The sequence below is a fragment of the Bubalus bubalis genome, chromosome 19, assembly GCF_019923935.1.
Source record: "Bubalus bubalis isolate 160015118507 breed Murrah chromosome 19, NDDB_SH_1, whole genome shotgun sequence".
NCBI classification, from domain to species: Eukaryota; Metazoa; Chordata; class Mammalia; order Artiodactyla; family Bovidae; genus Bubalus; species Bubalus bubalis.
In genome coordinates this window covers 15284204-15311537 of record NC_059175.1, presented here as the reverse complement: position 1 = coordinate 15311537, position 27334 = coordinate 15284204, and the positions used below count along the sequence as shown (strand labels likewise).

Sequence of the window (27334 nt, the reverse complement as noted above, 5' to 3'; positions counted from 1 at the left end):
TTCGGCGCTCAGCCTTCTTCACAGTCCAACTCTCACATCCATACATGACCACTGGAAAAACCATAGCCTTGACTAGACGAACCTTTGTTGGCAAGGTAATGTCTCTGCTTTTGAATATGCTATCTAGGTTGGTCATAACTTTCCTTCCAAGGAGCAAACGTCTTTTAATTTCATAGCTGCAGTCACAATCTGCAGTGATTTTGGAGCCCAGAAAAATAAAGTCTGACACTATTTCCACTGTTTCCCCATCTATTCCCCATGAAGTGATGGGACCAGATGCCATGATCTTCGTTTTCTGAATGTTGAGCTTTAAGCCAACTTTTTCACTCTCCACTTTCACCTTCATCAAGAGGCTTTTGAGTTCCTCTTCACTTTCTGCCATAAGGGTGGTATCATCTGCATATCTGAGGTTATTGATATTTCTCCCAGCAATCTTGATTCCAGCTTGTGTTTCCTCCAGTCCAGCGTTTCTCATGATGTACTCTGCATATAAGTTAAATAAGCAGGGTGACAATATACAGCCTTGACGTACTCCTTTTCCTATTTGGAACCAGTCTGTTGTTCCATGTCCAGTTCTAACTGTTGCTTCCTGACCTGCATACAAATTTCTCAAGAGGCAGATCAGATGGTCTGGTATTCCCAACTCTTTCAGAATTTTCCACAGTTTATTGTGATCCACAGAGTCAAAGGCTTTGGCATAGTCAATAAAGCAGAAATAGATGTTTTTCTGGAACTCTCTTGCTACATATTTTTATTATCCTATTTAATATGTAAAATTTTAAATTTAACATATTAAATAGGATAATAAAAATATGTATTTTTAAAAATATTGAAAATGATACAAAGAGTGGAGAGAGGATTTTACCTGGAGCCTGGTGTGAATACTAAAATGAACTAAAATTCAAATGACTTAAAATGAACATTGAGAATGAGCACTAGTAGCCAAAGTCTAAAGTGCAACATTTTGGACCATGTAATTTTCTTTGTCTCATTAAAGGAAACATGAACTTGCATTAGGACACACAGACTTTTTCTTGATACCCAAGAGGAAGAAATGTATTCCAAGGTTTATTACCAAATGGTTTAGTAAATTAAATATTCCCTGCCATTTTTGCATACATTTAGGAATATTTCTAGATGTCATCATGAAAGCTAAAAACTAAAATTTTACTTTAGTGAAGGTCTTTTATCATATCTGAGTTTTTGATAGATATAGGTATCTCCATGTACATTGTTTTCTGGTGATGAAACCTGATTAAAGTTGCATCTTTTTGCCTTCTAGACCTCTGTCTATGCCCATACCTCCACATCACTGCTTACAGTCCTCTCAAGCTGGCATATTCATTCCCATCTTTTGCACCAAAGAAATTCCTACTTCTGATGCAAAACAATGCTCAACCCCAAACCCTTGGTAACTATATGGTAGTTCTCTAGTTTGAAGTTCCCCAAACCAGAGAACTCAGATGGCTCAGAGTTCTCAGTTCAAACTAGAGAACTCAGATGGCTCAGAGAACTCAGAACTACTAGTTCAGATAGTAAAGAATCTGCCTGCAATGCAGAAGACCTGGGTTTGATCCCTAGGTTGGGAAGATCCCCTGGAGAAAGGAATGGCTACCCGCTTCAGTATTCTGGCCTGGAGAATTCCATGGACTGTACAGTCCATGGGGTGGCAAAGAGTTGGACACAATTGAGTGACTTTCACTAAGGTAGCTTTTGGGGCTTCTCAGGCAGGGCAGTGGTAAAGGATCCACCTGCCAATGCAGGAGATGCAGGAGACTCAGGTTCAATCCCTGGGTCAGGAAGATCCCCTGAAGGAGGACATGGCAACCCACTCCAGTATTCTTGCCTGGAAAATTCCATGGACAGAGGAGCCTGGAGGCCTATGGTCCACGGGGTCACAAATGAGTCAGACATGCCTGGGCATGCATCCATTCAAGGTAGCTTTAAAAATAGACAGATACCACCCTAAACCAATTGAATCAGAATTCCTGGAGAGGAGGGCCTGTGTGCTGACACCTTTTAAGCTCTCCAGGTGACTCGAGTGAGACAGGGTTAAGATTTATTGAGCTTAGTTAGCCCTCCCCCTACTTAAAGTGAGCTCCAAATAGAATGAGGAGTTTCACCCTTGCTACTTGGGTTTGATGGATTTCTCTTCCCAGAGATGGAAAAAAAAAATCACTAACCAGCTACAACAGAGTATGCCACAAACAAGAAATCTTTGTGGTCAGCTACCATGGAAGGTAAGTGAGCAATTACCTCCTTGACCTTGTAATTTAATGAGAATGGCTCCATAGAAAATCTGCTTTGGTTCTGGCTTCATTCAAAAGCTGTATGGGAATAGATATTTCATTGAGTCCTTTTCACCTTCTCATTGAGAAAAGAGGAGAAAACTTTATAGAAAGCTTCTAGAAGGGAACAAATGAAAAATGACTCTTAAACTTGAGTGTGTATAAAAACCACTTGAAAAGCAGACTTCCCTACCATGCCCCAAACATTGCTAATTCTTACAGAGTAGTTCTGGTGTTGGTCCCAGGGATCTGTATATTTAACAAGTCCTCTAAATCAGGGGTCCCAACGTCTGGATCTAATGCCTGATGATCTGAGATGGAGGTGATGTAATAATAATAGAAATAAAATGCCCAGTAAATGTAGTGTGCTTGAATCATCCTGAAATCACCCTCCCCTCCAACCCTCCAACTCTGGTTTAAGGAAAACTGTCTTCCACAAAACTGGTCCCCGGTGCCAAAAAACTTGGGAACCACTACCCTAATACACAGACCAATGCAAAACAGGAGTTTACAAAAAGTTACCACTTTTTGATAATGTATAAATATTCCTTCTTGACTCTCATGCAAACCCAAGGGCCCTTTGACCACTATTGAAAGGAAATAGAATTAAGAAAATCTAAGTTTGCAGGCAAATTTTAAAGACCACAGCAGAGTCATGCCAGCTGGAGTAAAAGGACAGGAGAGAGAAAAGGAGCCCAGGCAGCAAATGGAGACAGCTGGGGAGAGGGCTCTGACTTGAGGAACGTACCCGGATGCGGAGGCCAGATCCAGGCTGAAGAAAAGAGTCATGCTGTCAACTGGAGCAGATTCTCTGCAGTGAGAAGGCTGGAGAATAATGTTCCAGCTGCTGTTCTGGTAAGTCAGATGTAATAATCCTGCCCTTCTTAGAGGCAAACTCTTCTAATCAAGCTGTGAAAAATATACTAACTTTGGTCTGCTATTGTTGGCCGCAGGCTAATTTAGTCGCATCCCAGGGCTTCAATTCTCACATCCCTATCAGAAAAAAACTGCCTTGAGTTTAGGAAATGTGCGTGTCAGGAAGTTCACTTTGAAACACACACTGGCCTCTCTGTGAGGCAGAGAAAGAAAGGGGAGCAACCAGCAGTCCAGCTTCTCTCGCGAAGCCATAAGATAGATTGTGGGTTTCCAGCATACAGTCCCTGGAGTCAATGAAAAGTAACAGAATGCAAAGTGCAGTAAACCATAGCATGCCAAGTACATAATAACTATCTCTTCACTCATTGCCCCATTTGTTTATCCATCATTTATTCTTTCATTCCAAAAAGATGTTTAAACACTATGTGTGTTCCCTTAAAAGCAGAATCTGAGACAAAGAATTGGATAAAAGTATTGTCAATTCCTGGGTCGGGAAGATCCCCTGGAGAAGGGATGGGCAACCCACTCCAGTGTTCATGGGCTTCTCTCGGGGCTTAGATGGTAAAGAACTCACCTGCAATGTGGGAGACCTGGGTTCGATCCCTGGATTGGGAAGATCCCCTGGAGGAGGACATCACAACCTGCTCCAGTGTTCTTGCCTGGAGAATCCCCATGGGCAGAGGAGCCTGGCGGGCTACAGTCCACACAGCATCAGATGTGACTGAGAGACTAAGAACAGCACAATGTCTTTGGGAGGTGACACCAAGGAATGGAAGTGAGAAAATGGAAAGAAAGGGAAAGGAAAAGGAAAACCAATGAATGTAAGGGCATACTATGGAGGGCATCACTGTGAACCATGAAATTCAGTCCTACTGGGACTCTTTTTTGAAATTATCCTCTAAAGCAGGGGACTCCAAACTCAGGCCACTGACTGGTACCTCATGTCAGATCAGCAGCGGCCGTAGATTAGAAATAAAGTGCGCAATAAATGTAATGCACTTGAACCACCCCAAACCATGATCTCCACCCTCCTGGTCCACAGAAAAATTGTCTTCCATGAAATCAGTCCCTGGTGCCAACAATGTTGGAGACTTACACTCTAAAGGATGGTAGGATGGATCAAATGATTTGAGGAGCCCTGTCTCTGGAAGATTCTAAGTCTTGCCATAGTAAATTAGTTGCTAAAAGAGGAAAGTACACCAAAGTAATATAATATCTGATATCTACAAGCTCATGCACACGCCCTCTCTCTTCTCTCTCACTCTCATTCTGTCAGAAATCCAAAATATCGTTTTTGAGTCTAAGGCATGATTTTGATTATCTATACATCTTCCATTCAGGCTCTGCCCCTCAGACCAAACAACTTTTCCCTGCCAGGGCCTTGGTGCCCAGTACAGCAAAATATATTCAGTGCCACATAGAACAAGGTCCTAGATATCATGCCCAGGCCCTCTTCCTCAACCACTGCCCCCATGAGCTTCTCTAACTCTGCTCCATTTCCAGAGAAGCTGGCTTCCTAGAAATCAGACTCAGTTTGAATGATTTAAAACATCTGTACTAGCCACCACCTCTGCATAAATAAATCTCCAAAATAATCAATAATAATAACTGAGTAAATACCATACACCAAGGACTAAGTGTGTGAATGTACATAAATTATTTTTTCTACTTTCACCATCTTTTAGGAGGTAGGTAGTATGTTGTTATGGGGCTTCCCTGGTGGCTCAGTAGTAAAGAACCTGCCTGTAATGCAGGAGACACAGAGGACACGGGTTTGATCTCTAGGTCAGGAAGATCCCTTGAAGGAGGGCATGGCAACCCACTCCAGTATTCTTGCCTGAAGAATCCCATGGACAGAGGAGCATGGTGGGCTGCAGTCCATGAGGTTGCAAAGAATTGGACATGACTGAAGCAACTAAGCACAGCACAGCATGGGATTTTCTTATACTCATTGCAAAAAGGAGAAAACTGAAGCAGTAAGTAACAAGGTCACACATCTAATAAGCAGTGGAACAATACTTAAGACCCAGAAAGCATGTCTAGAGGCTATATTCTTCATTTCTCTGCTCTGCTGGCTCTCAGGTTTCCATCTCAGGTCAATCCCTCTTGTCAGTTTCTGTTTGATACTCTGTAAGGTACATCTTATAAGTTAAATAAGCAAGGTGACAATATACAGCCTTGACGTACTCCTTTTCCTATTTGGAACCAGTCTGTTGCTCCATGTCCAGTTCTAACTGTTGCTTCCTGACCTGCATACAAATTTCTCAAGAGGCAGATCAGGTGGTCTGGTATTCCCATCTCTTTCAGAATTTTCCACAGTTTATTGTGATCCACACAGTCAAAGGCTTTGGCATAGTCAATAAGGCAGAAATACACGTTTTTTTGGAACTCTCTTGCTTTTCCCATGATCCAGTGGATGGTGGCAATTTGATCTCTGGTTCCTCTGCCTTTTCTAAAACCAGCTTGAGCATCTGGAAGTTCATGGTTCACGTATTGCTGAAGCCTGGCTTGGAGAATTTTGAGCATTACTTTACTAGCATGTGAGATGAGTGCAATTGTGTAGTAGTTTGAGCATTCTTTGGCATTGCCTTTCTTTGGGATTGGAATGAAAACTGACCTTTTCCAGTCCTGTGGCCATTGCAGAGTTTTTCAAATTTGCTGGCATATTGAGTGCAGCACTTTCATAGCATCATCTTTCAGGATTTGAAATAGGTCAACTGGAATTCTATCACCCCCACTAACTTTGTTCATAGTGATGCTTTCTAAGTCCCACTTGACTTCACATTCCAGGATGTCTGGCTCTAGGTGAGTGATCACACCATCGTGATTATCTTGGTCATGAAGCTCTTTTTTGCACAGTTCTTCTGTGTATTCTTGCCACCTCTTCTTAATATCTTCTGCTTCTGTTAGGTCCATCCCATTTCTGTCCTTTATCGAGCCCATCTTTGCATGAAATGTTCCCTCGGTATCTCTAATTTTCTTGAAGAGATCTCTAGTCTTTCCCATTCTGTTGTTTTCCTCTATTTCTTTGTATTGATCGCCAAGGAAGACTTTCTTATCTCTCCTTGCTATTCTTTGGAACTCTGCATTCAGATGCTTATATCTTTCCTTTTCTCCTTTGCTTTTCGCTTCTCTTCTTTTCACAGCTATTTGTAAGACCTCCTCATGAGAGGGTAACAGGCAGGAAGGCCAGGGGTCTCCAAACAGAGGAAATAGCCTGCAAGTGTCAGACATTTTATCTCTCTTAAGCACCAGGAGGAAACAAACTAGCGATATTTTTTCCTTCTCTATACAAATTTAAAAGGAGGTTTCTCTTAAAATACTGTGTTGCCATAATGACACCTGGTTTCACCTGAAGTTAACTATTCTCAAACCTAGAGATAACCAATGCCTTTTTCTTATGGAAATGTTTGTCTTAAGCTATGTTAATGTACTATGCAGTTACCCCAAACTCTGTCTTCAAGTTCCGCCTCTTGGCTCAGAACCTACATGACAAACCAGTATGTCATACTCAGATATTGTTCCCCTAATCTGTGTAAATGAAACTATTTGTATGGTGGTCTGCCCTTCTTCAAGATTCAAGTTAATTATTTTATGGCCCAGGATAAACCATTTGGTGCCAAGATTATCCCAAAATGCATCTTATGGGTGAGGGGCCTGGTGCCATTCTGAATTTTAAGACATTCCTTTCTTTCATTAACAGACTGCTAGTGATTATATAACATCCAGCTGAAAACTAGCAGGGGGGTACTCTTTCTGCCCCCTTCTGATGCTATGTCAAAAGCTTTCTCTATCTCCTTTATACTTGAAAAAAACTTTATGACACAAAAGCTCTGAGCAATCAAGCCTCGTCTCTGGCCCCAGATTGAATTCTTCTCCTCCAGGGGTCAAGAATCCCAGCGTCTGTGCGTGATTCAACAACAACCTTTCACTCAGACAGCTATTTTGCTTTTTTGCATTTCTTTTCCATGGGGATGGTCTTGATCCCTGTCTCCTGTACAATGTCACAAACCTCCATCTATAGTTCATCAGGCCCTCTGTATATTGTCACCCTGCTTATTTAACTTATATGCAGAGTACATCATGAGAAACGCTGGGCTGGAAGAAGCACAAGCTGGAATCAAGATTTCCAGGAGAAATATCAATAACCTCAGATATGCAGATGACACCACCCTTATGGCAGAAAGTGAAAAGGAACTAAAAAGCCTCTTGATGAAAGTGAAAGAGGAGAGTAGAAAACTTGGCTTAAAGCTCAACATTCAGAAAACTAAGATCATGTCATCTGGTCCCATCACTTCATGGGAAATAGATGGGGAAACAGTGGAAACAGTGTCAGACTTTATTTTTTTGGGCTCCAAAATCACTGCAGATGGTGACTGCAGCCATGAAATTAAAAGACGCTTACTCCTTGGAAGGAAAGTTATGACCAACTTAGATAGCATGTTGAAAAGCAGAGACATTACTTTGCCAACAAAGGTTCGTCTAGTCAAGGCTATGGTTTTTCCAGTGGTCATGTATGGATGCAAGAGTTGGACTGTGAAGAAAGCTGAGCGCCTAAGAATTAATGCTTTTGAACTGTGGTGTTGGAGAAGACTCTTGAGAGTCCCTTGGACTGCAAGGAGATCCAACCAGTCCATTCGGAAGGAGATCAGCCCTGGGATTTCTTTGGAAGGAATGATGCTAAAGCTGAAACTCCAGTACTTTGGCCACTTCATGTGAAGAGTTGACTCGTTGGAAGAAACCCTGATGCTGGGAGGGATTGGGGGCAGGAGGAGAAGGGGACGACAGAGGATGAGATGGCTGGATGGCATCACCGACTCAACAGACGTGAGTTTGAGTGAACTCCGGGAGTTGGTGATGGACAGGGAGGCCTAGTGTGCTGCGATTCATGGGGTCACAAAGAGTCAGACACGCCTGAGCAACTGAACTGAACTGAAGGTACATCTATCTCATTGGAGCTTCCAGATTCAAAATCACCCTTTCATCTTCTTTCTCTTACCAGAGCTAAATCTACTTCCTTTGAGACTTTTTCACAAGAAGATATTTCCATTCATCTGGAAATGTTACTGATTAATGTATTTCCAAGAACCAAGTCATAATTATACTTTTGGCAGTCCATATGGCAGTTCTCTGCATTTATTCACCTTGGCACTACCCCTTGATCCAAGCCACTTAACAATATTCAACTGTGGTCTGTATTCTACTCACCCCAATAATGCTTTCCTCCCAAGGCAACTATCTTCCAGACTGGAATTTTGAACACAGCATAGTCACTGAACCACGGTCTTTAACTGAGTTGAATTGATCAGGCATCATTTCATTTCTCTTTCACCACCATTTGGTTGTTAACTAGTCTGTCACAGCTAAAGTGAAAGTGAAGTCGCTCAGTCGTGTCCGACTCTTAGCGACCCCATGGACTGCAGCCTACCAGGCTCCTCCATCCATGGGATTTTCCAGGCAAGAGTACAGTGTCAAATAGCTCTCAGATTTTCCACTTTACCTTTAAAGGTAACCACTGTATCCCCCTGACTCCTTTGCCTCAAACTGATACTTTCATTTTATACTTACATAAGAGAAATATTAAGTATTTTCCAATATTTGGAAAAATTTCAGTGCTTACTGGAACTTAAGTCTTTTTGAAGGAAAATCAGTCAATAACTGTGACAAAAGTACATTTTTTTTTTCAAACCTCCACATATGGAGGGCTAACAAAGAATTTTTTTTTCCTCTCAATACTAAGAAAAATCACTAACATTTATTGCTGCTCATTACATACCAGGCACTACCAAGTGCTTTTCATACACTATTTTATTTTAGGGATGAGGAAACTGAGGTTTAGAAAAGTTAAATACCTTGTTCAATCAACATAACAGCTGGTCGTTATTCCAGAGTCTCTGCCTTAAGCAAGGGAGTTCAAGGGACTCTACTAATCTCCTTCCTCCATTACTACTTCAATATATATTGAACATGAGAAAATATCTTGAAAAAGAAAAGGTAACCATTTTCATAAGTTTGTAAATGTGATCTTATATCTGTGGAATTTTACAGTTGTATTTCATAGATTTTCTTGTTCCATCTCAGCTGGTGGACTAAATCTGTTTTTTTGAATGTTATCAGCTTCCTGGGTGGCTCTAGTGGTAAAGAATCCACCTGCCAGGGCAGGAGACACCAGAGACATGGGTACGATCCTTGGGTCCAGAAGATCCCCTGGAGGAGGAAATGGCAACCCACTCCAGTATTCTTGCCTGGGAACTTGCATGGATAGGGGAGCCGGCAAGCTATGGTCCGTAGGGTCCTAGAGAGTTGGACACTGCAGAGCACACATGCCTAGCCTAGCCTGTTGAGGTCTAACACCCTTTAGCTTTGAGCTACAAGTGATATATAATTAAAGCTAAAACTAATTTAAAAGATCCAGGAACTTAAGGGACATTTTTACTTTCAGTATGCTTTTGGTTCCTAATTTTATTAGCTATTCCTCAGAATTGCTTCCTGTAGAACCTGGGGCAAATAACTTCCTTTTTCATACCCAACAGCAAAATAAAATGAAATAGAATAAAACAAAGCAAAATAAAATACTTCAAACATGGCTAACATCTTTTCCTTTAGCCCAGTGGGCCAGCCTTAGTTATATGCCCACCCTTAGAAGAAAAACAGCATATGGCTCAATCAATCCCTGCAAAAGACAAAAAATCATAATAACATCCAATACTTGTTTTTTGTATAAAACAATATATTCAGACTTCAATCATAGAAAGCACTTTCTTTGCCTGATAAAAATTAATCTAGTCTTAATTTATAGCTATAACCAATAACAATTCTTACTGGTGAAACTTCAGGAACATTCTCAGTAAAGTCAATCATGTACTAAAGACCCTAAGCAGTACAAAAAGATGAGCAAAGAAATAAAAGCCATAGTAATTGAAAAGTTAAAGACAATAGTAACATTTGCAAATAAATATCATCTACACAGAAAGTAAAAATCATCTATAAACCATTAATTGGAAAAAGAAATGGCAACCCACTCCAGTATTCTTGCCTGGGAAATCCCATGGTCAGATGAACCTGGTGGGCTATAGTCCTTGGAGTTGCAAAAGAGTTGGACATAACTTAGCAACTAAACAACAACAAATCACCTATACAGAAAGTAAAAGAACATCTATAACGCATTAGTGCTAATGAGACAGTTCCAAACAGTTATGAATTTTCACTGACACATAAAGAAGAACATTCATATATGCCAGGAATCAATAAGAAATGTAATAGAAAATATTCATAGTAATAATAAATATATAATGCACTCATGAATAACTGTAACAAATGAGATGAGAAAGCAGGTTCAGAGTAGTATTATGGAAGAACATAAAAATGACCTAAATGAATGAAGATACAGATATTTACATGATGTTAGATGGAAAAGTCAGGATATTAAAGATATCAGGATTATTGAAGTTTTGGTCAGAATGGCCATGATTAAAGTCTACAAATAACAAATCCTGGAGAGGATGTGGAGAAAAGGGAACTCTCCTACCCTGCCAGTAGGAATGTAAATTGGTACAGACACCATGGAAAACAGTATAAAGGTTCCTTAAAAATCTAAAAATAGAGTTGCCATATGATCCAGAAATTCTCCTTCCAGGCATACATCCAAAGAAAACTCTAATTTGAAAATGTGCATGAACTTGAGTGTTTCATAGCAGCACTATTTACAATATATATGGAAGCAACCTAAATGTCCATTGACAAATGAATGGATAAAGACGATGTGGTATATATACACACAATGGAATCCTGCTGCTGCTGCTGCTAAGTCGCTTCAGTCGTGTCCGACTCTGTGCGACCCCATAGACGGCAGCCCACCAGGCTCCACCTTCCCTGGGATTCTCCTACTCAGCCATAAAAAAGAATGAAACAATGTTATTTGTAACAACATGGATGGACCTAGAGATTATCAGTCTAAGTGAAGTAAGTCTGAAAGACAAATACCATATTATATCACTTATTTGTGGAATCTAAAATGACCAAATGAACTTATTTACAAAACAAAAACAGACCTACAGAAGTAGAAAACAAACTTATAGATACCAAAAGGGAAAGAGGATAGGGGAAGGATGAATTAGGAGTTTGGGAGTAGCAGATACAGATGACTATATACAAAATAGTTAAATAACAAAGTCCTACTAACTATATTCAACATCCAGTAATAAACCATAATGGCAAAGAATATAAAAAATATGTATATATATATGTACAACTGAATCACATTTCTGAATCACCAGAAATTAATGCAACATTGTAAATCAACTATATATCAATTAAAAAAAATTAAGTTATAAATTCAATGTAATACAATTTTAAAATTTCAGCAAACTTTAACATAAACTGTTGGAATTTGCATAAAATATGTGACAAGAGTAAAAACTTTTTAACTTAATGAAAGTAATATATTTGGTATGAGATATATATATATGTTGTTCAGTTGTTCAGTCATGTCCGACTCTTTGTGACAACATGGACTACAACACAACAGGTTTCCCTGTCCTTTACTATCTCCCGGAGTTTGCTCATATTCATGACCGTTGACTCAATAATGCCATCCAACCATCTCATCCTCTTTATCCTCCTTCTTCTCCTGCCCTCAAGCTTTCCCAGCATCAGGAATTTTTAATATTCTAAATGTGAAAGAAATCCAGTAAGTCAATCATAAAAAAAAAAAACCTTAACCCCCTGGAAGATAGACAAAGAATATAAACAGGCAATGCACAGGTTAGGAAATCTAACTGATTAATATATGGAAACATGTTCAACTTCTTAAATGATCAAGGAAATGCAAAATTAAAACAGTAGTGAGACCATGTCATATCCATCAGATTGGCAAAATGTAAAGTTTGACAATGCCAAATATTGGCAGGTTTCTAAGGAAACGGGGACTCATAAATCACAGATAAGATATATTTACATAGCTACTTTGAAGAGCAACAATATTTAGCAAACATGCCAAGTCTGCTTTTAGGCATACACTGCAGATAGATAAACATGTATTCCCACAGGCATGTATAAAATTACTAATTACAGCATTAATTATAATAACAAAAAATAAAATGGGGTACACTATAATAATTTATGGGCTTCCCTTGTGGCTCAGCTGGTAAAAAGTCCGCCTGCAATGCGGGAGCTGGGTTCAATCCCTGGGTTGGGGAGATCCCCTGGAAAACAGAACAGCTACTCACTCCAGTATGCTGGCCTAGAGAATTCCATGGACTGTAGTCCATGTGGTCACAAAGAGTCAGACATGACTGAGTGACTTTCATTTTCACTTTCATAATACTCTATAGCAGTTAAAATGAAATAACCAGATTTAAATATGGCTACTAAACAGATCTCTAACCAATATTTACTGAAAAATATAACTAACATGATAAAATTTATAGAATTTTGAATACCCACATACCAAAAACATACATTATTGATGGATAAATGTATGTGATAAACATGAACTTGAAGAATACATACTAAATTCAGGATAGTACTTGTGGGAGAAGAGTGAGAAATAGGACTACAAAGGAATAAATGCAATCAATTCTAGTATTGTTTCTTTTATTAAGAATATATCTGAAGGAAAAATGGAAGTTTAATATTAATTGCTTTGAATGGTAGAATCATGAAAACCTGTTAATTTAGCTTCTGTACTTTTCTATATCTTTAAAGCTTTCCAAAAATGTTTAAAAAATGCTAAATATCAATATTTTTAAAGTGACAGTAATTATAGTTTCAAGAAAAAAAATAAAAGCCCATAAAATATCTACCTTTTTTACATTCATTTTCAACCTCCACAGATAAATGAATGAAGTAATTGTTTAAACAGTTTGGACTTAATCTCACCTTGAATCTAGAGGCTTATAAGCATATTTGCACCTATCATATATGCCTTGATTATTTCCAAGATCAATGAAAAAGAAAGTATCCCTAACAAAGTAAGCAAGCTGCCTGAGAACCATTTCTTTACAAACTATTACTTCCAAGAGCTGTTACCTCTGCTTTTGTTCAATTTACCATTGAGGTTGAGTTTTATGATGCAGTAGAAATGTACTTGTTAATTTAAAAAACTCCAGGACATCTGAGTTTTTGGAGGGAAAGCTTGTATTTAGCATATGGAAATTAAAATATATCAGTCTCTCAGAAAACCCTTCAAAGCATCTATGTCCAAAGAAACCCTTGCCCTCTGAACTTTTACTCCCAATTTCACTTTATCCAAGATTCTTTCTAGGAAAGGTAAGTCACTTAGATGGAATTTGAAGGTGCATTTTCTCTCTAAGAATAACACTAAACTCGGTGGTATTTGCAGCAAGTCACATCCCAATAACCAGGGCAGAGCAAGTCCTTAGGATTCCCCCAGAAAAAATAAAATTTATGACCCAGCAAAGCATGCAAAAGCATACTCAAATTTTTATAGTGGATACAGATGCCTCACTTAATCTGTATCCCTCCGCTAAATTTTTTTTGGTAATTTTTAAACTTTGAATAATTTCAGACTTATAGAAAGTTGTAACAATAGGATAAAGAACCCCTGGACATATTACCACACACAGGCACACACTATTACAATTTTTCAGGGCCATTTGACAGTAAGTTGCAGATATGTTCCTGTTTCACCATAAATATATCAGTGTGCATTTCCTAAGAAAAAGGACATTCATTTACATAATCACACTGAAATATCAGTATTAGGAAATTAGCGATGTTATAATACTATTTGATTTGTTAATATTTTGCCAGTTACTACAATAATGACCTACATAGCTATATATATATATATATATATATATATAGAGAGAGAGAGAGAGAGAGAGAGAGAGAGAGAGAGGAAGAAGATAGCAGAGTTCAATTCAGGATCACACATTCCATTTAGTTATCAGGTCTCCTTGTGGTGGTTTAGTCACTCAATTGTATCCAACTCTTTGTGACTTCATGGACTGTAGCCCAGTAGGCTCCTCTTTCCATGGGATTTCCCAGCGAAGAATATTGTAATGGGTGGCCATTTCTTTCTCCAGGGGATCTTCCCAACCCAGGGATTCAACCCCGATCTCCTGCATTGCAGGTGGGTTCTTTACCACTAATGCCACCTGGAAGCCCACCATCTACCTTAATCTGAACAATTCCTGTCTGTCTGCACTTTTCATTCCCCTGACATTTTTTTGAAAAGTTTGAAAAATAAAGGGCAATTATTTCATAAAAAATCTTTCTTGGTATGAATTTAATGTTTCCTTGTGATTACATTGAAGTCATGCATTTCCAGCAGGATATCAGCATTTTAACCCCTGCTCTTTCAGTTTCTTTTTTCCTGTTTGTGCTCATCCCTTTATTTTCAGCATTTCTGAATCACTTTGGGTTAGATGCACCTCTTTTATTTATTTTTTAAAAAATATTTATTGAAGTATAGTTGATTTATAATATTGTGTTAGTTTAAGGTACAAAGTTATACATAGATTCACTTTTTAGTTTCTTTTCCTATAAGGTCAGTACCCAATACTGAGTAGAGTTCCCTGTACTCGACAGCAGGTTCTTATTAGTTATCTAGTTTATACATAGCAGTGTGTATATGTCAATACCAATCTCCCAGTTTATCCCTCCCCTCCTGAGCCCCTCCTAACCATAGTTTGTTTTCTGCCTCCATGACTCTACTTCTGTTCTAAATAAGTTCATTTGTGCCCTTTTGTTGATTCCACATATAAGCAATATCATATGATTTTAGTGTTTCTGTGTCTGACTTGCTTCACTCAGCATGACAGTCACTAGATCAGTCCATGCTGCTGCAAATGGCTTTGCTTTGTTCTTTTTATGGACAGTATTCCACTGTTTCTACAGCACATCTTCTTTATCCATTCCTCTGTTGATAGGAATTTAGGTTTCTTCCCTGTGCTGGCTTTTGCAAATAGTGGTGCAATGAGCATAGGGTGCATGTGCCTTTTCCAATTATAATTTTCTCCAGATAAATGCCCAGAAGTGAGATTGCTGTATCATATGGCGGCTCTATTTTCAGTTTTTTAAAGAATCTCCATACTTTTCTCCAAAGTGGCTTTACCAATTTAAATTCTCACCAACAGTGTAGGAGGTTTCCCTTTTCTCCATATCCTCCCCAGCATTTATTGTTTGTAGACTTTTTGAGGATGGCCATTCTGACTAGTTTAGGGTGATTCTCACTGTGGTCTTGATTTGCATTTCTCTAGTAATTAGTGAGGCTGAGAATCTTTTTATGTACTTTTTGGCCATCTGTCTTCTTTGGGGAAATGTCTATTTAAATCTTTCATCCATCTTTTGATTGGGTTATTTGATTATTTTTATATTAAATTTCATGAGGTGTTTGTATGTTTTGGAGATTAATCTCTTGTCAGCTGTTTCATTTGCAAATATTTTCTCCCATTCTAAAGGTTGCTTTTTTTTGTTCCCATAGTTTGCTTTGCTGTGCAGAAGCTTTTAAGTTTAATGAGATTCCATTTGTTTATTTTTATTTTCATTACTCTAGGAGGTAAATCAAAAAAGATTTTGCTGTGATTTATGTCAAAGAATGTTCTGCCTATGTATTCCTCTAATAGTTTTATAGTGTCTGGACTTGCATTTAGGTCTTTAATCCATTTTGGGTTTATAAATGTGCATGTTTTATAAAGTATATATATGAACTTCCCTTTGTGAGTCAAATTGTAAATAATTTTTCCTCCAATAAATGAATTTAGCTTCATTCATATTTATTGATATAGCTGATATATTTGATCTCAACTCTGTCCTTTTAATTTCATGTCATAAATTCTACATATACAGTATTTGCTGTGTATTTTTTCAGCATTTTCTCAGAACCTCTTGAGTTCTTACAGGTTTAAAATGGAATTTTTCAGTCTTGATATTTGAAGGACATCTTGGCAGAACATAAAATCTTTGGATCATAATTCATTTCTTGAGTTTTTTGAAAATGCTCCTTCATCATTGTTTTTCTCGAAGTCTCTTGCTCCTAGAACTCACTAGATCGTTTTGACTGAAAATACTGGAAAGTATTTGAACTTTAAACCTCCAGGAGTCTTCACTGTGTATGCCTTAGATTCAATCATGCTATGTCCATTTTCTTATGTACCTAGTGGGCCCTTTCAATGCATGGACGCAGGTTTTCTTTTGTTTCTGGAAAACTGCTATAGATTATTGTTCTAAATATTACTTCTGTTCCATTGTTTTGCTTTTCTCCTTTGAGGACTTCGATTATTCATGTATTGGATATTCTCTTTTTGTTTTCCATTCTAATTACTTTCTTCCTGGCCTTTTTTTTTCTTTCATTATACAATTTTTATTCTTTTGATTATTGTTCTCTTCTTCATTGACACTTAATAAGTTTTATTTAGTTTATTCATCATGGAGCAACTTGTAGTTTAGACTCTTTTCTTTGTATTTCTTTCCTGAATGCAAGAAATATGTACTCATTTGTTTATCCTCTCCTTGTTTCTATTTCTGCTCTTAGAAAAGTGATTCAAAATAATTTTTTCATATTGCCAAATATTCATTTGAGAATGTTTATTTTATAGAATTCAATGGCAGTTTATTTTCATTTGTGGTTGACTTTTAGAGACAACTGTTATCAGGTGAAATGTTTGATTTTAATTCTCTGTTTTCTTCTCAGCATAAATGGAGACTCCTTGCATCTCCATATTCAGTAACGAGGGATGAAAAACTGGGAGATTTACAAGATCCCTAGTTCTACCTCACCCTCTTCTGTCAGTGTAGCAAAGCAAATGGTCTTTTAGTGTGGATGCAAAGTGGAGAAAAATGTGTCTTATGATATTTTTCACTTGTATTTATCTTACAAAATCCTAAATTTTCTTATCTTGCTGCTTTTTACTCTTCTTATACAACTTCCACAAAAGTTCTTTTCCCTTGCACTATTCCCTCTTCTGCAAAGTTTTCAATACTTTTCTCACTGGACATCTTGGGGTGAGGAGTTGGCAAATAGCTTCACTAGAAATTGGTTGTTGTTTGTTCATTTGTTTGTTCATTTGTTTATTGACTGAAAGATTCTTTAAATTCTATAGTGCTTTACAATTTTCAAAAGTTTCACACACATGATTTAATATAATCCCATAACAATCCTTTTTAATCCTCGACGCCTATATTGTGCCCCCTACCCACTATTTTTTCCTCTATATCTGTGGGTCTGCTTCGTTCCTGTTTTGTTCACTAGTTTGTTGTATTGCTTAGATTCCACATATAAATGATATCATACAGTGTTTTTTTTCTCTGTTGACTTATTTCACTTAGCATAATTCCTTCCAAGTCCATCCATGTTGCTGCAAATGACAAAGTTTCTTTGAGTAGTAATCCACTGTATATACCACATCGTCTTTACCATTCATCTGTTGATGGAAATTTAGATTGCTTTTGTATCTTGGCAATTGTAAATAATGTCTCTATGAACATTGGGGTGAATATATCTTTTTCGAATTAATGTTTTTGCTTTTTGGGGATATTTACCCAGGAGTGGAATTACTGGGTCATAGACACACACACACACAAATACATATATATATATATATATATATATATATGTACTAGAGGATGTGAAGAGAAGGGAACCCTTGAACACTGTTGTGGGAATGTGAATTGGTACAGCCACTATGAGAAACAGTATGGAGGTTTCTCTGAAAACTGAAAATGGAACCTGGTTTTTATTTTTCTACTTGCAGATAAATTGGGCAGTATATTTTACTCTTACTTATAGTCATTCTGAGGGTCTTCCCAGTTGTCTGAGTGGTAAAGAATCTGCCTGCCAATTCAGGAGATGTGGTTCAATCCCTAGGTCGGGAAGATCCCCTGGAGTAGGAAACAGCAACTCACTTCAGTATTCTTGCCTGGAAAATCCACAGACAGAGGAACTTGGTGGGCTACAGTCCATGAGGTCACAAAGAGTCGGACACAACTGAACCCACATAAACAAGCACGCATAGTCATTCTGAAGAACGGGATTTCTTTAGGTTGACATTTTACTTTTGTTGATTTGCACAGCTTGTACAGAATCTATTGGAACATTCAGATTTATGTAGCCACCATTTCTTCACCTCTCTCTCTCCAAATTCTTGATTCCTTCAAATCCCCATATTGATAGCAAAAATAAAGATTTTGAGATATTAACCATGCCAAGTTATTTCTTTAAATATTAATCTGTATTCAATTTTACAGGCTTTTAACATTTTATTGTTAATCTTAATTCAGGTATATATGATCTGATGTTACTAAAATACTCAGTAATGTTCACTTTTCACTGTCACTCTCTGTAGATATCCCTCTCTCTGCTCCCAACCACACCCCTTATGACTTTTCCCTACCCAGATATAAGATGTCTCTTAAACAAGAAGCTCTGCATAATATTCTTGCCAAAAGTTTGCTATGAATGTTTGGGGAACATCCTCAAAAACTTCCATAGGAAATCCACAGAATCTAAATCTCTAAAATAAGCTAGTTCTGTACACTGAACACCATTAAGCACAGAGAAGGGGGTGGCGGAGTATGAGATGGTTAGATAGCATCACTGACTCAATGAACATGAGTTTGAGCAAACTCCAGGAGATAGTGGAGGACAGAGGAGCCTGGCCTGCTGCAATCCATGGGGTCATGAAGAGTCAGACATGACTTAGAGACTGAACAGCAGGAATAACATAAGCTGAGAGAAATATCAGAAGATTCAAAATATATTTTACTGATCCATTTTAGCTTATCTGCCTCACCCCCCATTCCCACTACTGTTCATTTCCCATTTATAGCAGACAATTTTCATATACCTCCATATTCCCTCCACATTCATCATTCCAACACATGCTAATGGTTCCTTACTGCAGTTATTCACAATGATTTTATTGAGAGCTTTCTATGGCCATAGGAACCATAGTTCATCTCTTTCCTAGGGCAGATCCAAAATGTCTACCCAGGAGAAACTCTCAATGATGTATGGGAGTTGGTAGAAATATTCTAGTTTCCTAGACTCATAACAACTCCAAGGAATATTCTACACAGCATCTCAGAGGCCTGCATCAGGCATTGATCCCCCATCTACAGTGATAATATAGCCTTTCTTGGCTCACATCTCCTTGCCCAGGTAGTGCTTCATCTCTTACAGAAATCGTTTTCACTCAAATCCTTTTCTCAGGACCTGCTTATGGTAGAGCCACCACTGTTTGGAAACCAGCCAGTGAAAATTAAGGTATAGCCTTAAACTGTGGTGGCTCATACAGAACTAAACTACTCTCTGGGACTTTCTTAGTGGTCCAGTGGTTAAGACTCCACGGTCCCAACACAGGAGGCATTGGTTCAATCCCTGGTCAGGGAACTTGACCCTGGTCAAAATCCAATATGCCATGTGGTATGGCCAAAAAAAAAAGAAGAAGAAAGAAACAACAACAGAACTTAAAAATCAAAACCAAAAGCAAATCAGAACAAAAAACTAAAACACTCTCCCCATCATTAAGCAGTAATTTTAGGTATTCTTTCCACTGAGCTATCCAGAACCATTTTGGTATTCAGTAATTTCTGAAAACATGAAGAGATTGCATAGATAAGCTATCCATTTTGATTAGCCTAAATTCATGGGCCAAATCTTCTCTAGTTACGTAACAGATGCTGCATGGAGGAATGAGCTTGTCAGTGACAATTAAACTTCCTTTCTGAACTGAGAAACTGGGCTTTGAAACCAGTTTCTCTTGAGTCGAAAATATTGATTCAAGGGAAATCTAACATAGAATGAAGAGAAAAGAATCAAAGTATGCTAGTGGAAAGAAAAGGAGTTAAATGTGTAAATATGGCAGAGTGTGGGCACACTAGATCTTGAGAAGAAATAGAGGCAAACAAGAATAGCAAAGGCAGGAGAGTGGAACGGTTTGCATTCTTTTAACCATAAGAGTGAAAATAGCTAATAGCATAGCAGAAAGCAGACCAAATAAGAGATCAAACAGCACCATACTCTCTCCACTCACATTTGCCCTGACAATTGAAACCTCACCTTATGTGATAGGTTAAAAAGAAGAAAATTACATGCAACATAGCCAAGAGCAATTCTTAGTGAGCTCCTCCTGGAGGAAAATCTGGAGAAGAGTTTGGGGAGGAGTTTGTAATGTAGAACAAGGAGGGTGCAGTGAGGGGGTGGACTACAATATTTGAAATCTCTCATTCAAAAAGAGAAAGGGACCTTCTATTACTTCTGCTGATCAAACTGGTTTTAGGTAATAGCAGCATCTTTGCTATCTATACTGTCTTAACTTGGTCTACTCATCTACTTGCTTCTTGGAAAGAAATATCAGAAATCAGGAACTCTGGGTAAGAAAAGATGAATGGCATTCTCCACATGGAAAGGCTCAGGGCAATCTTGGTCTACTGCCAAGGTCACTTTCTAAACTTGGCTTCATCCCAGAGGCTAGGCCAGGTGAGTTAATACAGTGAGTCAACAATTGAAAAGAATAAGCTAAGAATAAAATTTATTTATCTTTAGACTCAATAGGATAAGAAGCAGGTCTAAAAGGCAAAAGGTGAATTGATCTTGGTCAGATTGGAGTAGCTCTCCCAGTTTTCTGTGGCAGCTCATAATGCTCAGGGCTACTTGGCTACAGAGAACCACTTGAGCAGTCATGACTGGCCCGAGTGATGTATTCAGTCCACTGAAGGGGCCGCTGGTCGATTTGGCTGGTTATATGCAGAGACACTGCCAACATCTGCACAAACAGAAAAGGAAAAATAAAACTGATAAAGGAAATCAGGATCTAGGTTGAAATCAGCTTTCCAATTTACCAGAAAATTTGTTCCATTTCATTTTACTTGTGCATATAAAGCCTGGCAGATGCAATCTTTGAACAAGTTGATAGCTGATGAGAGTCATCTTGGTGCAGTAGCTAAAACATAGATTTGAAAAATCAAACAGATCTGCATTTAAAATTGAGTTCAGTCACTTACTAGCTATGTGATCACTGACAAGTTATTGAATTTCTCTGAGCCTTGACTTCATTTCCATATATAATGAGTAAAATAATCTTTCCCTTGCAGGGCTTGATAAGGGGATGAGCTTAAAGCATATATAGTGTACGAGTTCATTAAATGGCCCCAGTGGTGGTAGCAGGAATGATACTTATGAATGGATGTATAATGTTGGTAATTATTGTTTTTAGTTCTACTCTTTTAAAGATGTCATTTTTCCATTTTTGTAATGAATGTATTACCTCTTTCATGGATTTAAAGACAATTCTGATATTTTTGTTGATTTTCTTCCTGCCTCAGTGGAGTGGGAAGGAAAAGGATGATACCCAAAATCCAACATTTCCAGGATTCTCAGTAAATAGTGACCTTGTTATCTTACTTTGGATGTAGATACTTAAGCATTTGAGGCTGAAAATTTCCCCAGCCAAGTTCACACTCCATGCTAGTAGAATGAGGGATGATGAGAGAATATAGTGGTCTTTTACTATGGGTCCTGAAACAATCAAACAAAAAATACAATATAGTTTTGTTGTGCTCCAAATTATAATAACTGTTGAGTACTTACAGAATAAGTTAGATTTTCATTTAATGACAGTATTAGCTTACACAGTTAAGTAAACATATAATGCCATCGCTGGTGCCTTATAGCTGGTGCCTTACCGCAGCCTAACAGTGAAATGCAGGGTGAGAAGCAGGAGTAAACAGAATACTGGCCTCAAAGTGGCTGACAAATAGGAAACAATCCACAAAAGGATGATGATAATTTAAGTTTCATTCCAGGAGGATAGAAAATCAAATAAAGTGGCCCCAAATGAAAAGACTGGGTCATGGAGCCCTCTTTGGCAAGAACAATGGGAACATCACTTGAGAGTTGGATGATCCAAGGGAATTTGTCTATAAATAAGGAAAGAATTGATATTGAGCCTGATCATTGGTTTACAAGACTGAATGTAATAAAACTGACAAGGCCTCATTGTGCTGGAGAGAATACAGTGATGGGCTGAAAACTCAAAGCCAGCAATGGAATGTGTTACTCTGTACCAGCAAGGACCATGGGAGTGTTGCCCAGAGAGTTGTAAAAGCATAGAGACTTGCAGTCTCAGTGCAGGAGCAGAAAAACACTATGCACTAAGATGCCCGGTCTCTGATTCCAAAAAACAAAAAAGATGGCATGATGCACAGCTAGCTGAACACTCAACACAAACAGCTGAGATATGGCTAGGCCAGGGCAGAGATCCACATTAAGCTAAACATGACTCATTTGTGCATTTAGGTGCATCTTATACTTTTTCATTTTGATTGTTCTATAATGGTGAAAAGAAGAAAATGTCTTACTCCATAGCGATATCTAGAATCTAGAACATTAGGCTGGATAGTTTGTGTTGACTTATGAGTCTATTTGGTTGCTATTTGGATAGTCATGATGGAAAAGAACGTTTCAAACCCACAGTATCAACTCAATGTCTTCCAAATACACTAAAAAGAAAAATCGTCATAGCCTAACTGGGGCATGCCCTTACCAGTGTTGAGCAACTGGAAAGATATTTGAGGGCTCAAAATGGAAAGGAAATTTTCCTTGCCTTTGTAAAAAGGTATCACTCCAACTTCACTGCCATTCCAGAGAAATATTAAAAGGAGATACTAATTGTAAAAACTGAACTTTAATAAACATTAGAATTTTTATATCTAAGTGAATGTCTGCTTCTCCAAAGCAGTTACTTTGCGAAACTCTATGTTAATTTCAGAGGTGTCAGTCACTTCATCCCATTTACAACTCTTCTCAGAGAACCTGTATCATGAACAATCTGGGAAGATGCTGCCTTATTTGCTCAGTAACTTCACTCAGTTCCCTGGTTCTAGGGGTCTGGCTGGAGTTGAGATATGGCAAGACAAAGCCACTCCATCTCGGAATTTACTTACTAGGGAATCCAAACTATGATATAGGAATTTAGAACAAACCTTTTGGACCTGGAACTCATATTACTTTGGTTTGCAAGTTTTTATATCATAGAATCCCAATGGCAAAGTATAGTTCTATTGTAAGCAAAACAATCTATAGTCTTTTTGTTTTCTTTAAAAAAAAAATACTTGAATTTCGTACTGTATTAACATATATTCAGTTGCTGTAATATTGCATGATACTTTCAATAATATCACTATTTGAATTTCTTAGCTTTCTCCCCAAAATCTTGAAGTAAAATCAAAAGCATTCCCACTCCCAGGAAAACTTGTCCTAAGGTTCCTCAAACCTTTTCTCTACTGTGTATTTCCCAGAAAAATTATTTGAAGATTTTTGGCAATACTGAAGGAGGAGGAGCAAGGAAAATGTAGAAAATGAGAGGAAGGTAGTGAAAGAAAGAAAGAAGGTAGTACAGAAAGAAATCACAAATTGGCCTTGTAAGACTGGACCACATGGTCATCATTTTCTGATATGTTCTCAAGTTAAGCTGAAATTACTTCAACTCAAAGCACAAGGGGATAGCATGTTCTTGCCTTTTGTTTCTTCTATAGTCTCTGTGTGCTGTAGGTGGAAGGAAGGGAACAGGATCTACATTGTCAATTTCAGGAAATCTCACTCTAACAATCAAAAAGCTCAAATCTCTCTGTTGGTATCAAGCCAAATCAATCAGCGTTACCTTATTCTTCTATTCATTCTAGGAAGGCTACCCTGGAAATGAAAGAAACCGAGATAAAATCTTAAATGCAAAAAAAAAAATTCTAAAGGGAGGGCCAAGTCAAGATAAAAAAGCAAAAAGTGGTAATGCTTCTGCATTTTAAATAACCTTAACACTTTATATCAGAGGATGCTGTAGAAAAAGTGACAGCTCCTAGCTCCTAGAACTGTTCTTGAAAGTGCTTCGTTTTAGAAACAATTAGTCAATCAACTAAGTCTTAATTAATAAAATATTTGAATAATAACTTCTCGTTGCCTTTCTACTGTCCAGTGTCAATCACATTTGCAATGATTTTGAATATTAAACCCTGAAGCAATGTTAGGTTTTCCAGAGTGTCTTTTGTAGCCCTTATAAGAATCATGAAGAAAAATTTCCAATTATAATCTACAGTTATGAGAAGACTGGAACAATGATAATATTCTTTAAAATACTAAAAAAGATACTTCAGAGTAAATAGAAACAGGGGTACTATAACGAATTATTAACAATTCACTTTATAGCATACATTCAGTTCAGTTCAGTTCAGTCACTCAGCCGTGTCTGATTCTTTGTGACTCCATGGATCGCAGCACACCAGGGCCCCCTGTCCATCACCAACTCCTGGAGTTTATTCAAACTCATGACCATAGAGTCGGTGAAGCCATCCAGCCATCTCATCCTCTGTGATCCCCTTCTCCTCCTTGGGTAGGTACTAAATCCTAAGCAATTCTTGTTCTTAGCAAAATATACAACTCTTAAGAGAGGATCAGCCCCTCTGATGGCAGAAATCTACTTATCCTTTTCTAACCTGGCACAGCTTGAATGCCTCACAAGGACTTATTAATTCAAAAATCTTCTCTCCAAAGGATTCTTAGGCCTTGAAGTTCTCACAATAATCAAATCCACCTAGAAGCATTACTAATTTTAAGAAAATTTACTGCATGCTATTCTTATTATAAATTTATAGAATTTATAAAGCATAATTCTAAGGGCCACACTTTTGAGTAAGTAGAGTAGCTTTCTACCTCCCTGGCTTTTAACAGGAAGGGAAGAGAAAAGATTTTCAGAATCACCCTATAAGTTTTTAAATGTGTTCATGCCAAGACAACTAAAGGCAATGAGTGATATATAATTGCATCAGAGCATAAAACAAACAAACAGGAAATAAATATGAAGACTATTTTAGGGACAAATAAGAAATTTGAATATGGGATGCATATTAGAAAGTGATTTAACAATGTCAAATTCCTTAAGTGTGACAATTTATTCTAGTAATGTGGGATAACAGTCTTGGGTGATACAGGTTTAATTACTTTGGAGGGGAAGGTAAATTGTCTTGATATCTACAATTTACATTTCAGTGATTTTTCTTATAATTTCATCAAGACAGGAAATACTCCGAAAGGCTCAGGCATTTTGATTCTTTAAAAGAAACTGAAATCTGATACCAACAGCAACGTAACAGCAGTGGAGAAATTTGAGTGAAATAGTGAAAATAAAATACAAAGAAAAGAGTCGTGGCACTAACATTTTGAATTCATGGTAGAGGAAAAATAATGCAGAGAGAGAAGTCAGTCCAGGGGAAGTGGCAATAGAGTCTGCTTATGAGATGCTTCAAATATACCCTTGAGCTTTGATCCTGAGGAATGTAAATGACTCTTGGAAAGATTGGGGAAGAAGAGACAAAAATCAGTGATCATTACATTTCTGTTGAAAGGGAAAAAGGAGATTTAAAGGAGTCTCTGAGACCCTTTAAACAAGGACCAAGAAAGTGAACTTTAAGATCACTTAAGAAACAGAAAATTGTAGAATTTTTTTGCCAACTGTAAAATTGTTGATGTCTCCCCAAATGACCTAGTTCTCTTTCTGTTTCAGTTAACTGGCTCCAAATACTTGTATTTCATTGCCTCATGTTATATAAGAAAAAAAAGTGTGTACCTACCAAGCTTTATCAACATAGACCAGGAAGACAGTCATTTTTGCATGCCTAACCGTATGCCATGTTCTGCCCCAGATCCCATTTTCTGCCTGTTTCTTTCATTCATTTTGAGTAATAATACTATATTTACTGCAATTCCATTCTCTCAGTCACAGTGCTAGACACTGTACATATATCTTATGAATAATTATCCTATGAAGTATCATTACTATCCCACTTATTATGCTGAAGGAAACAAAATTAGAGATGAAGCAATGTGCCTAGTTCAGCCTTAGAAATGCTAGGGCTACGATTCTAAACTCATCTGACATCTCTGCTCTGACTGCTTCCTGTGTAAACAAAGTCCCGTATGTTCCTGCCTTTCTGGTCTGCCTGTCTGTTAGCAGACATCAATCCTGCCTGGAACCCCCTACTTGCCCTGTGTCATGGCTGCACAGCATCACTGACAGACCCTAGAGAAACTCCCCCTTCTTAGAGACAGTACTCAGGATATAGAACAGACTTGCTCCTGTCCCTGGAGGACACAAGAGGTTGTGAAAATCAATGTGTTATTACTGGCTGCCCTTCTCCTGATCTGCTTGCCCATATCTAGTTCTATTAATCTTTTCTACATAATCATATCCAATATGCTTTTCTGCTTTTTTCAATAAAGGAGTCTTAATCAATGATAATTATAATTCTCTAATTAGTTTCTTAATAATATTTTTTGTAGAAGAGTACAGAATTCTGGAAACACTTTTCAGCAGTTAGAAATATTTTTGCAAAAAAAAGAAAAAAAGCTCAAAGCATCTTACTTGCCGTTTTATATTCCTACAGTATATTTTTAGTATTAATTGAGTTGGCAGATCAAGTTTATCCACACTTTCCACGCTCTTTAAGTTTCGTTAATGTCTTACCATCCTTTAGCATATATTTCTCTGCAACCTCTCACACCTGATTAGGTTCAATCAGTTGTCTCTGAATATTTAATACTACTCTGTTACTTTGTAGTGCTTAGTTTGCTTTTTAAAATATTATTGACCTATGCGTGCATGGCCAGTGAATTGACAAATTTTTACCCAAATTTTTAGAGTTAATTGTGTTAGACATGCTTGGGGGAATATGCTGAGTGTCTGCCTTTTTCTCTGAAAGTTATCTTTGTTTCCTCTGCTGAAGTGATGAGCTTGGGAAGTCGTGAACTGCCACAGGGGCCCTTGCTTTGAGCATTCCTGATTGGATCAGGAGTCGGACACTTCTTCTGGTGGGAACCAATCCATAGGCCAATCTATGGTAGACAAAAGTGATGAAGGGCAACGCTAACAGGCTTGTGGGGAAAGCTAGTCCAGAAAAAACGAAAATGCTGCAGATATATGGAGTGAAGGGGAAATGATGGACTGTGTGGTGACCCTAAGAGAAAAATATTATCTCATCACTTTCCTGGTTCTATGAAGCTTAGCTCTACTTCTAGTAGGTGGATGCTTTGTGAGTTTCTTTTGTCCTGTTTTTAGCCTTCCTTCATTCTTTCTTTACTGATAATCAGAATGATTATCATCAGTACTAGGGATATAATACAGCATCCCTGGACAGTAAGTAGAAGAGAACAAAAGTGA

General features: G+C 37.9%; 1 long non-coding RNA gene across 1 annotated transcript; it reads left to right on the top strand.

The window, feature by feature from the left end:
* The first annotated feature begins 2922 nt into the window (after positions 1-2922).
* On the top strand, positions 2923-18323 carry LOC123465176. The gene is made up of 2 exons (XR_006640311.1): positions 2923-3143; positions 17995-18323. It is a non-coding gene; the product is annotated as an uncharacterized LOC123465176 (long non-coding RNA).
* Positions 18324-27334: the final 9011 nt, after the last annotated feature.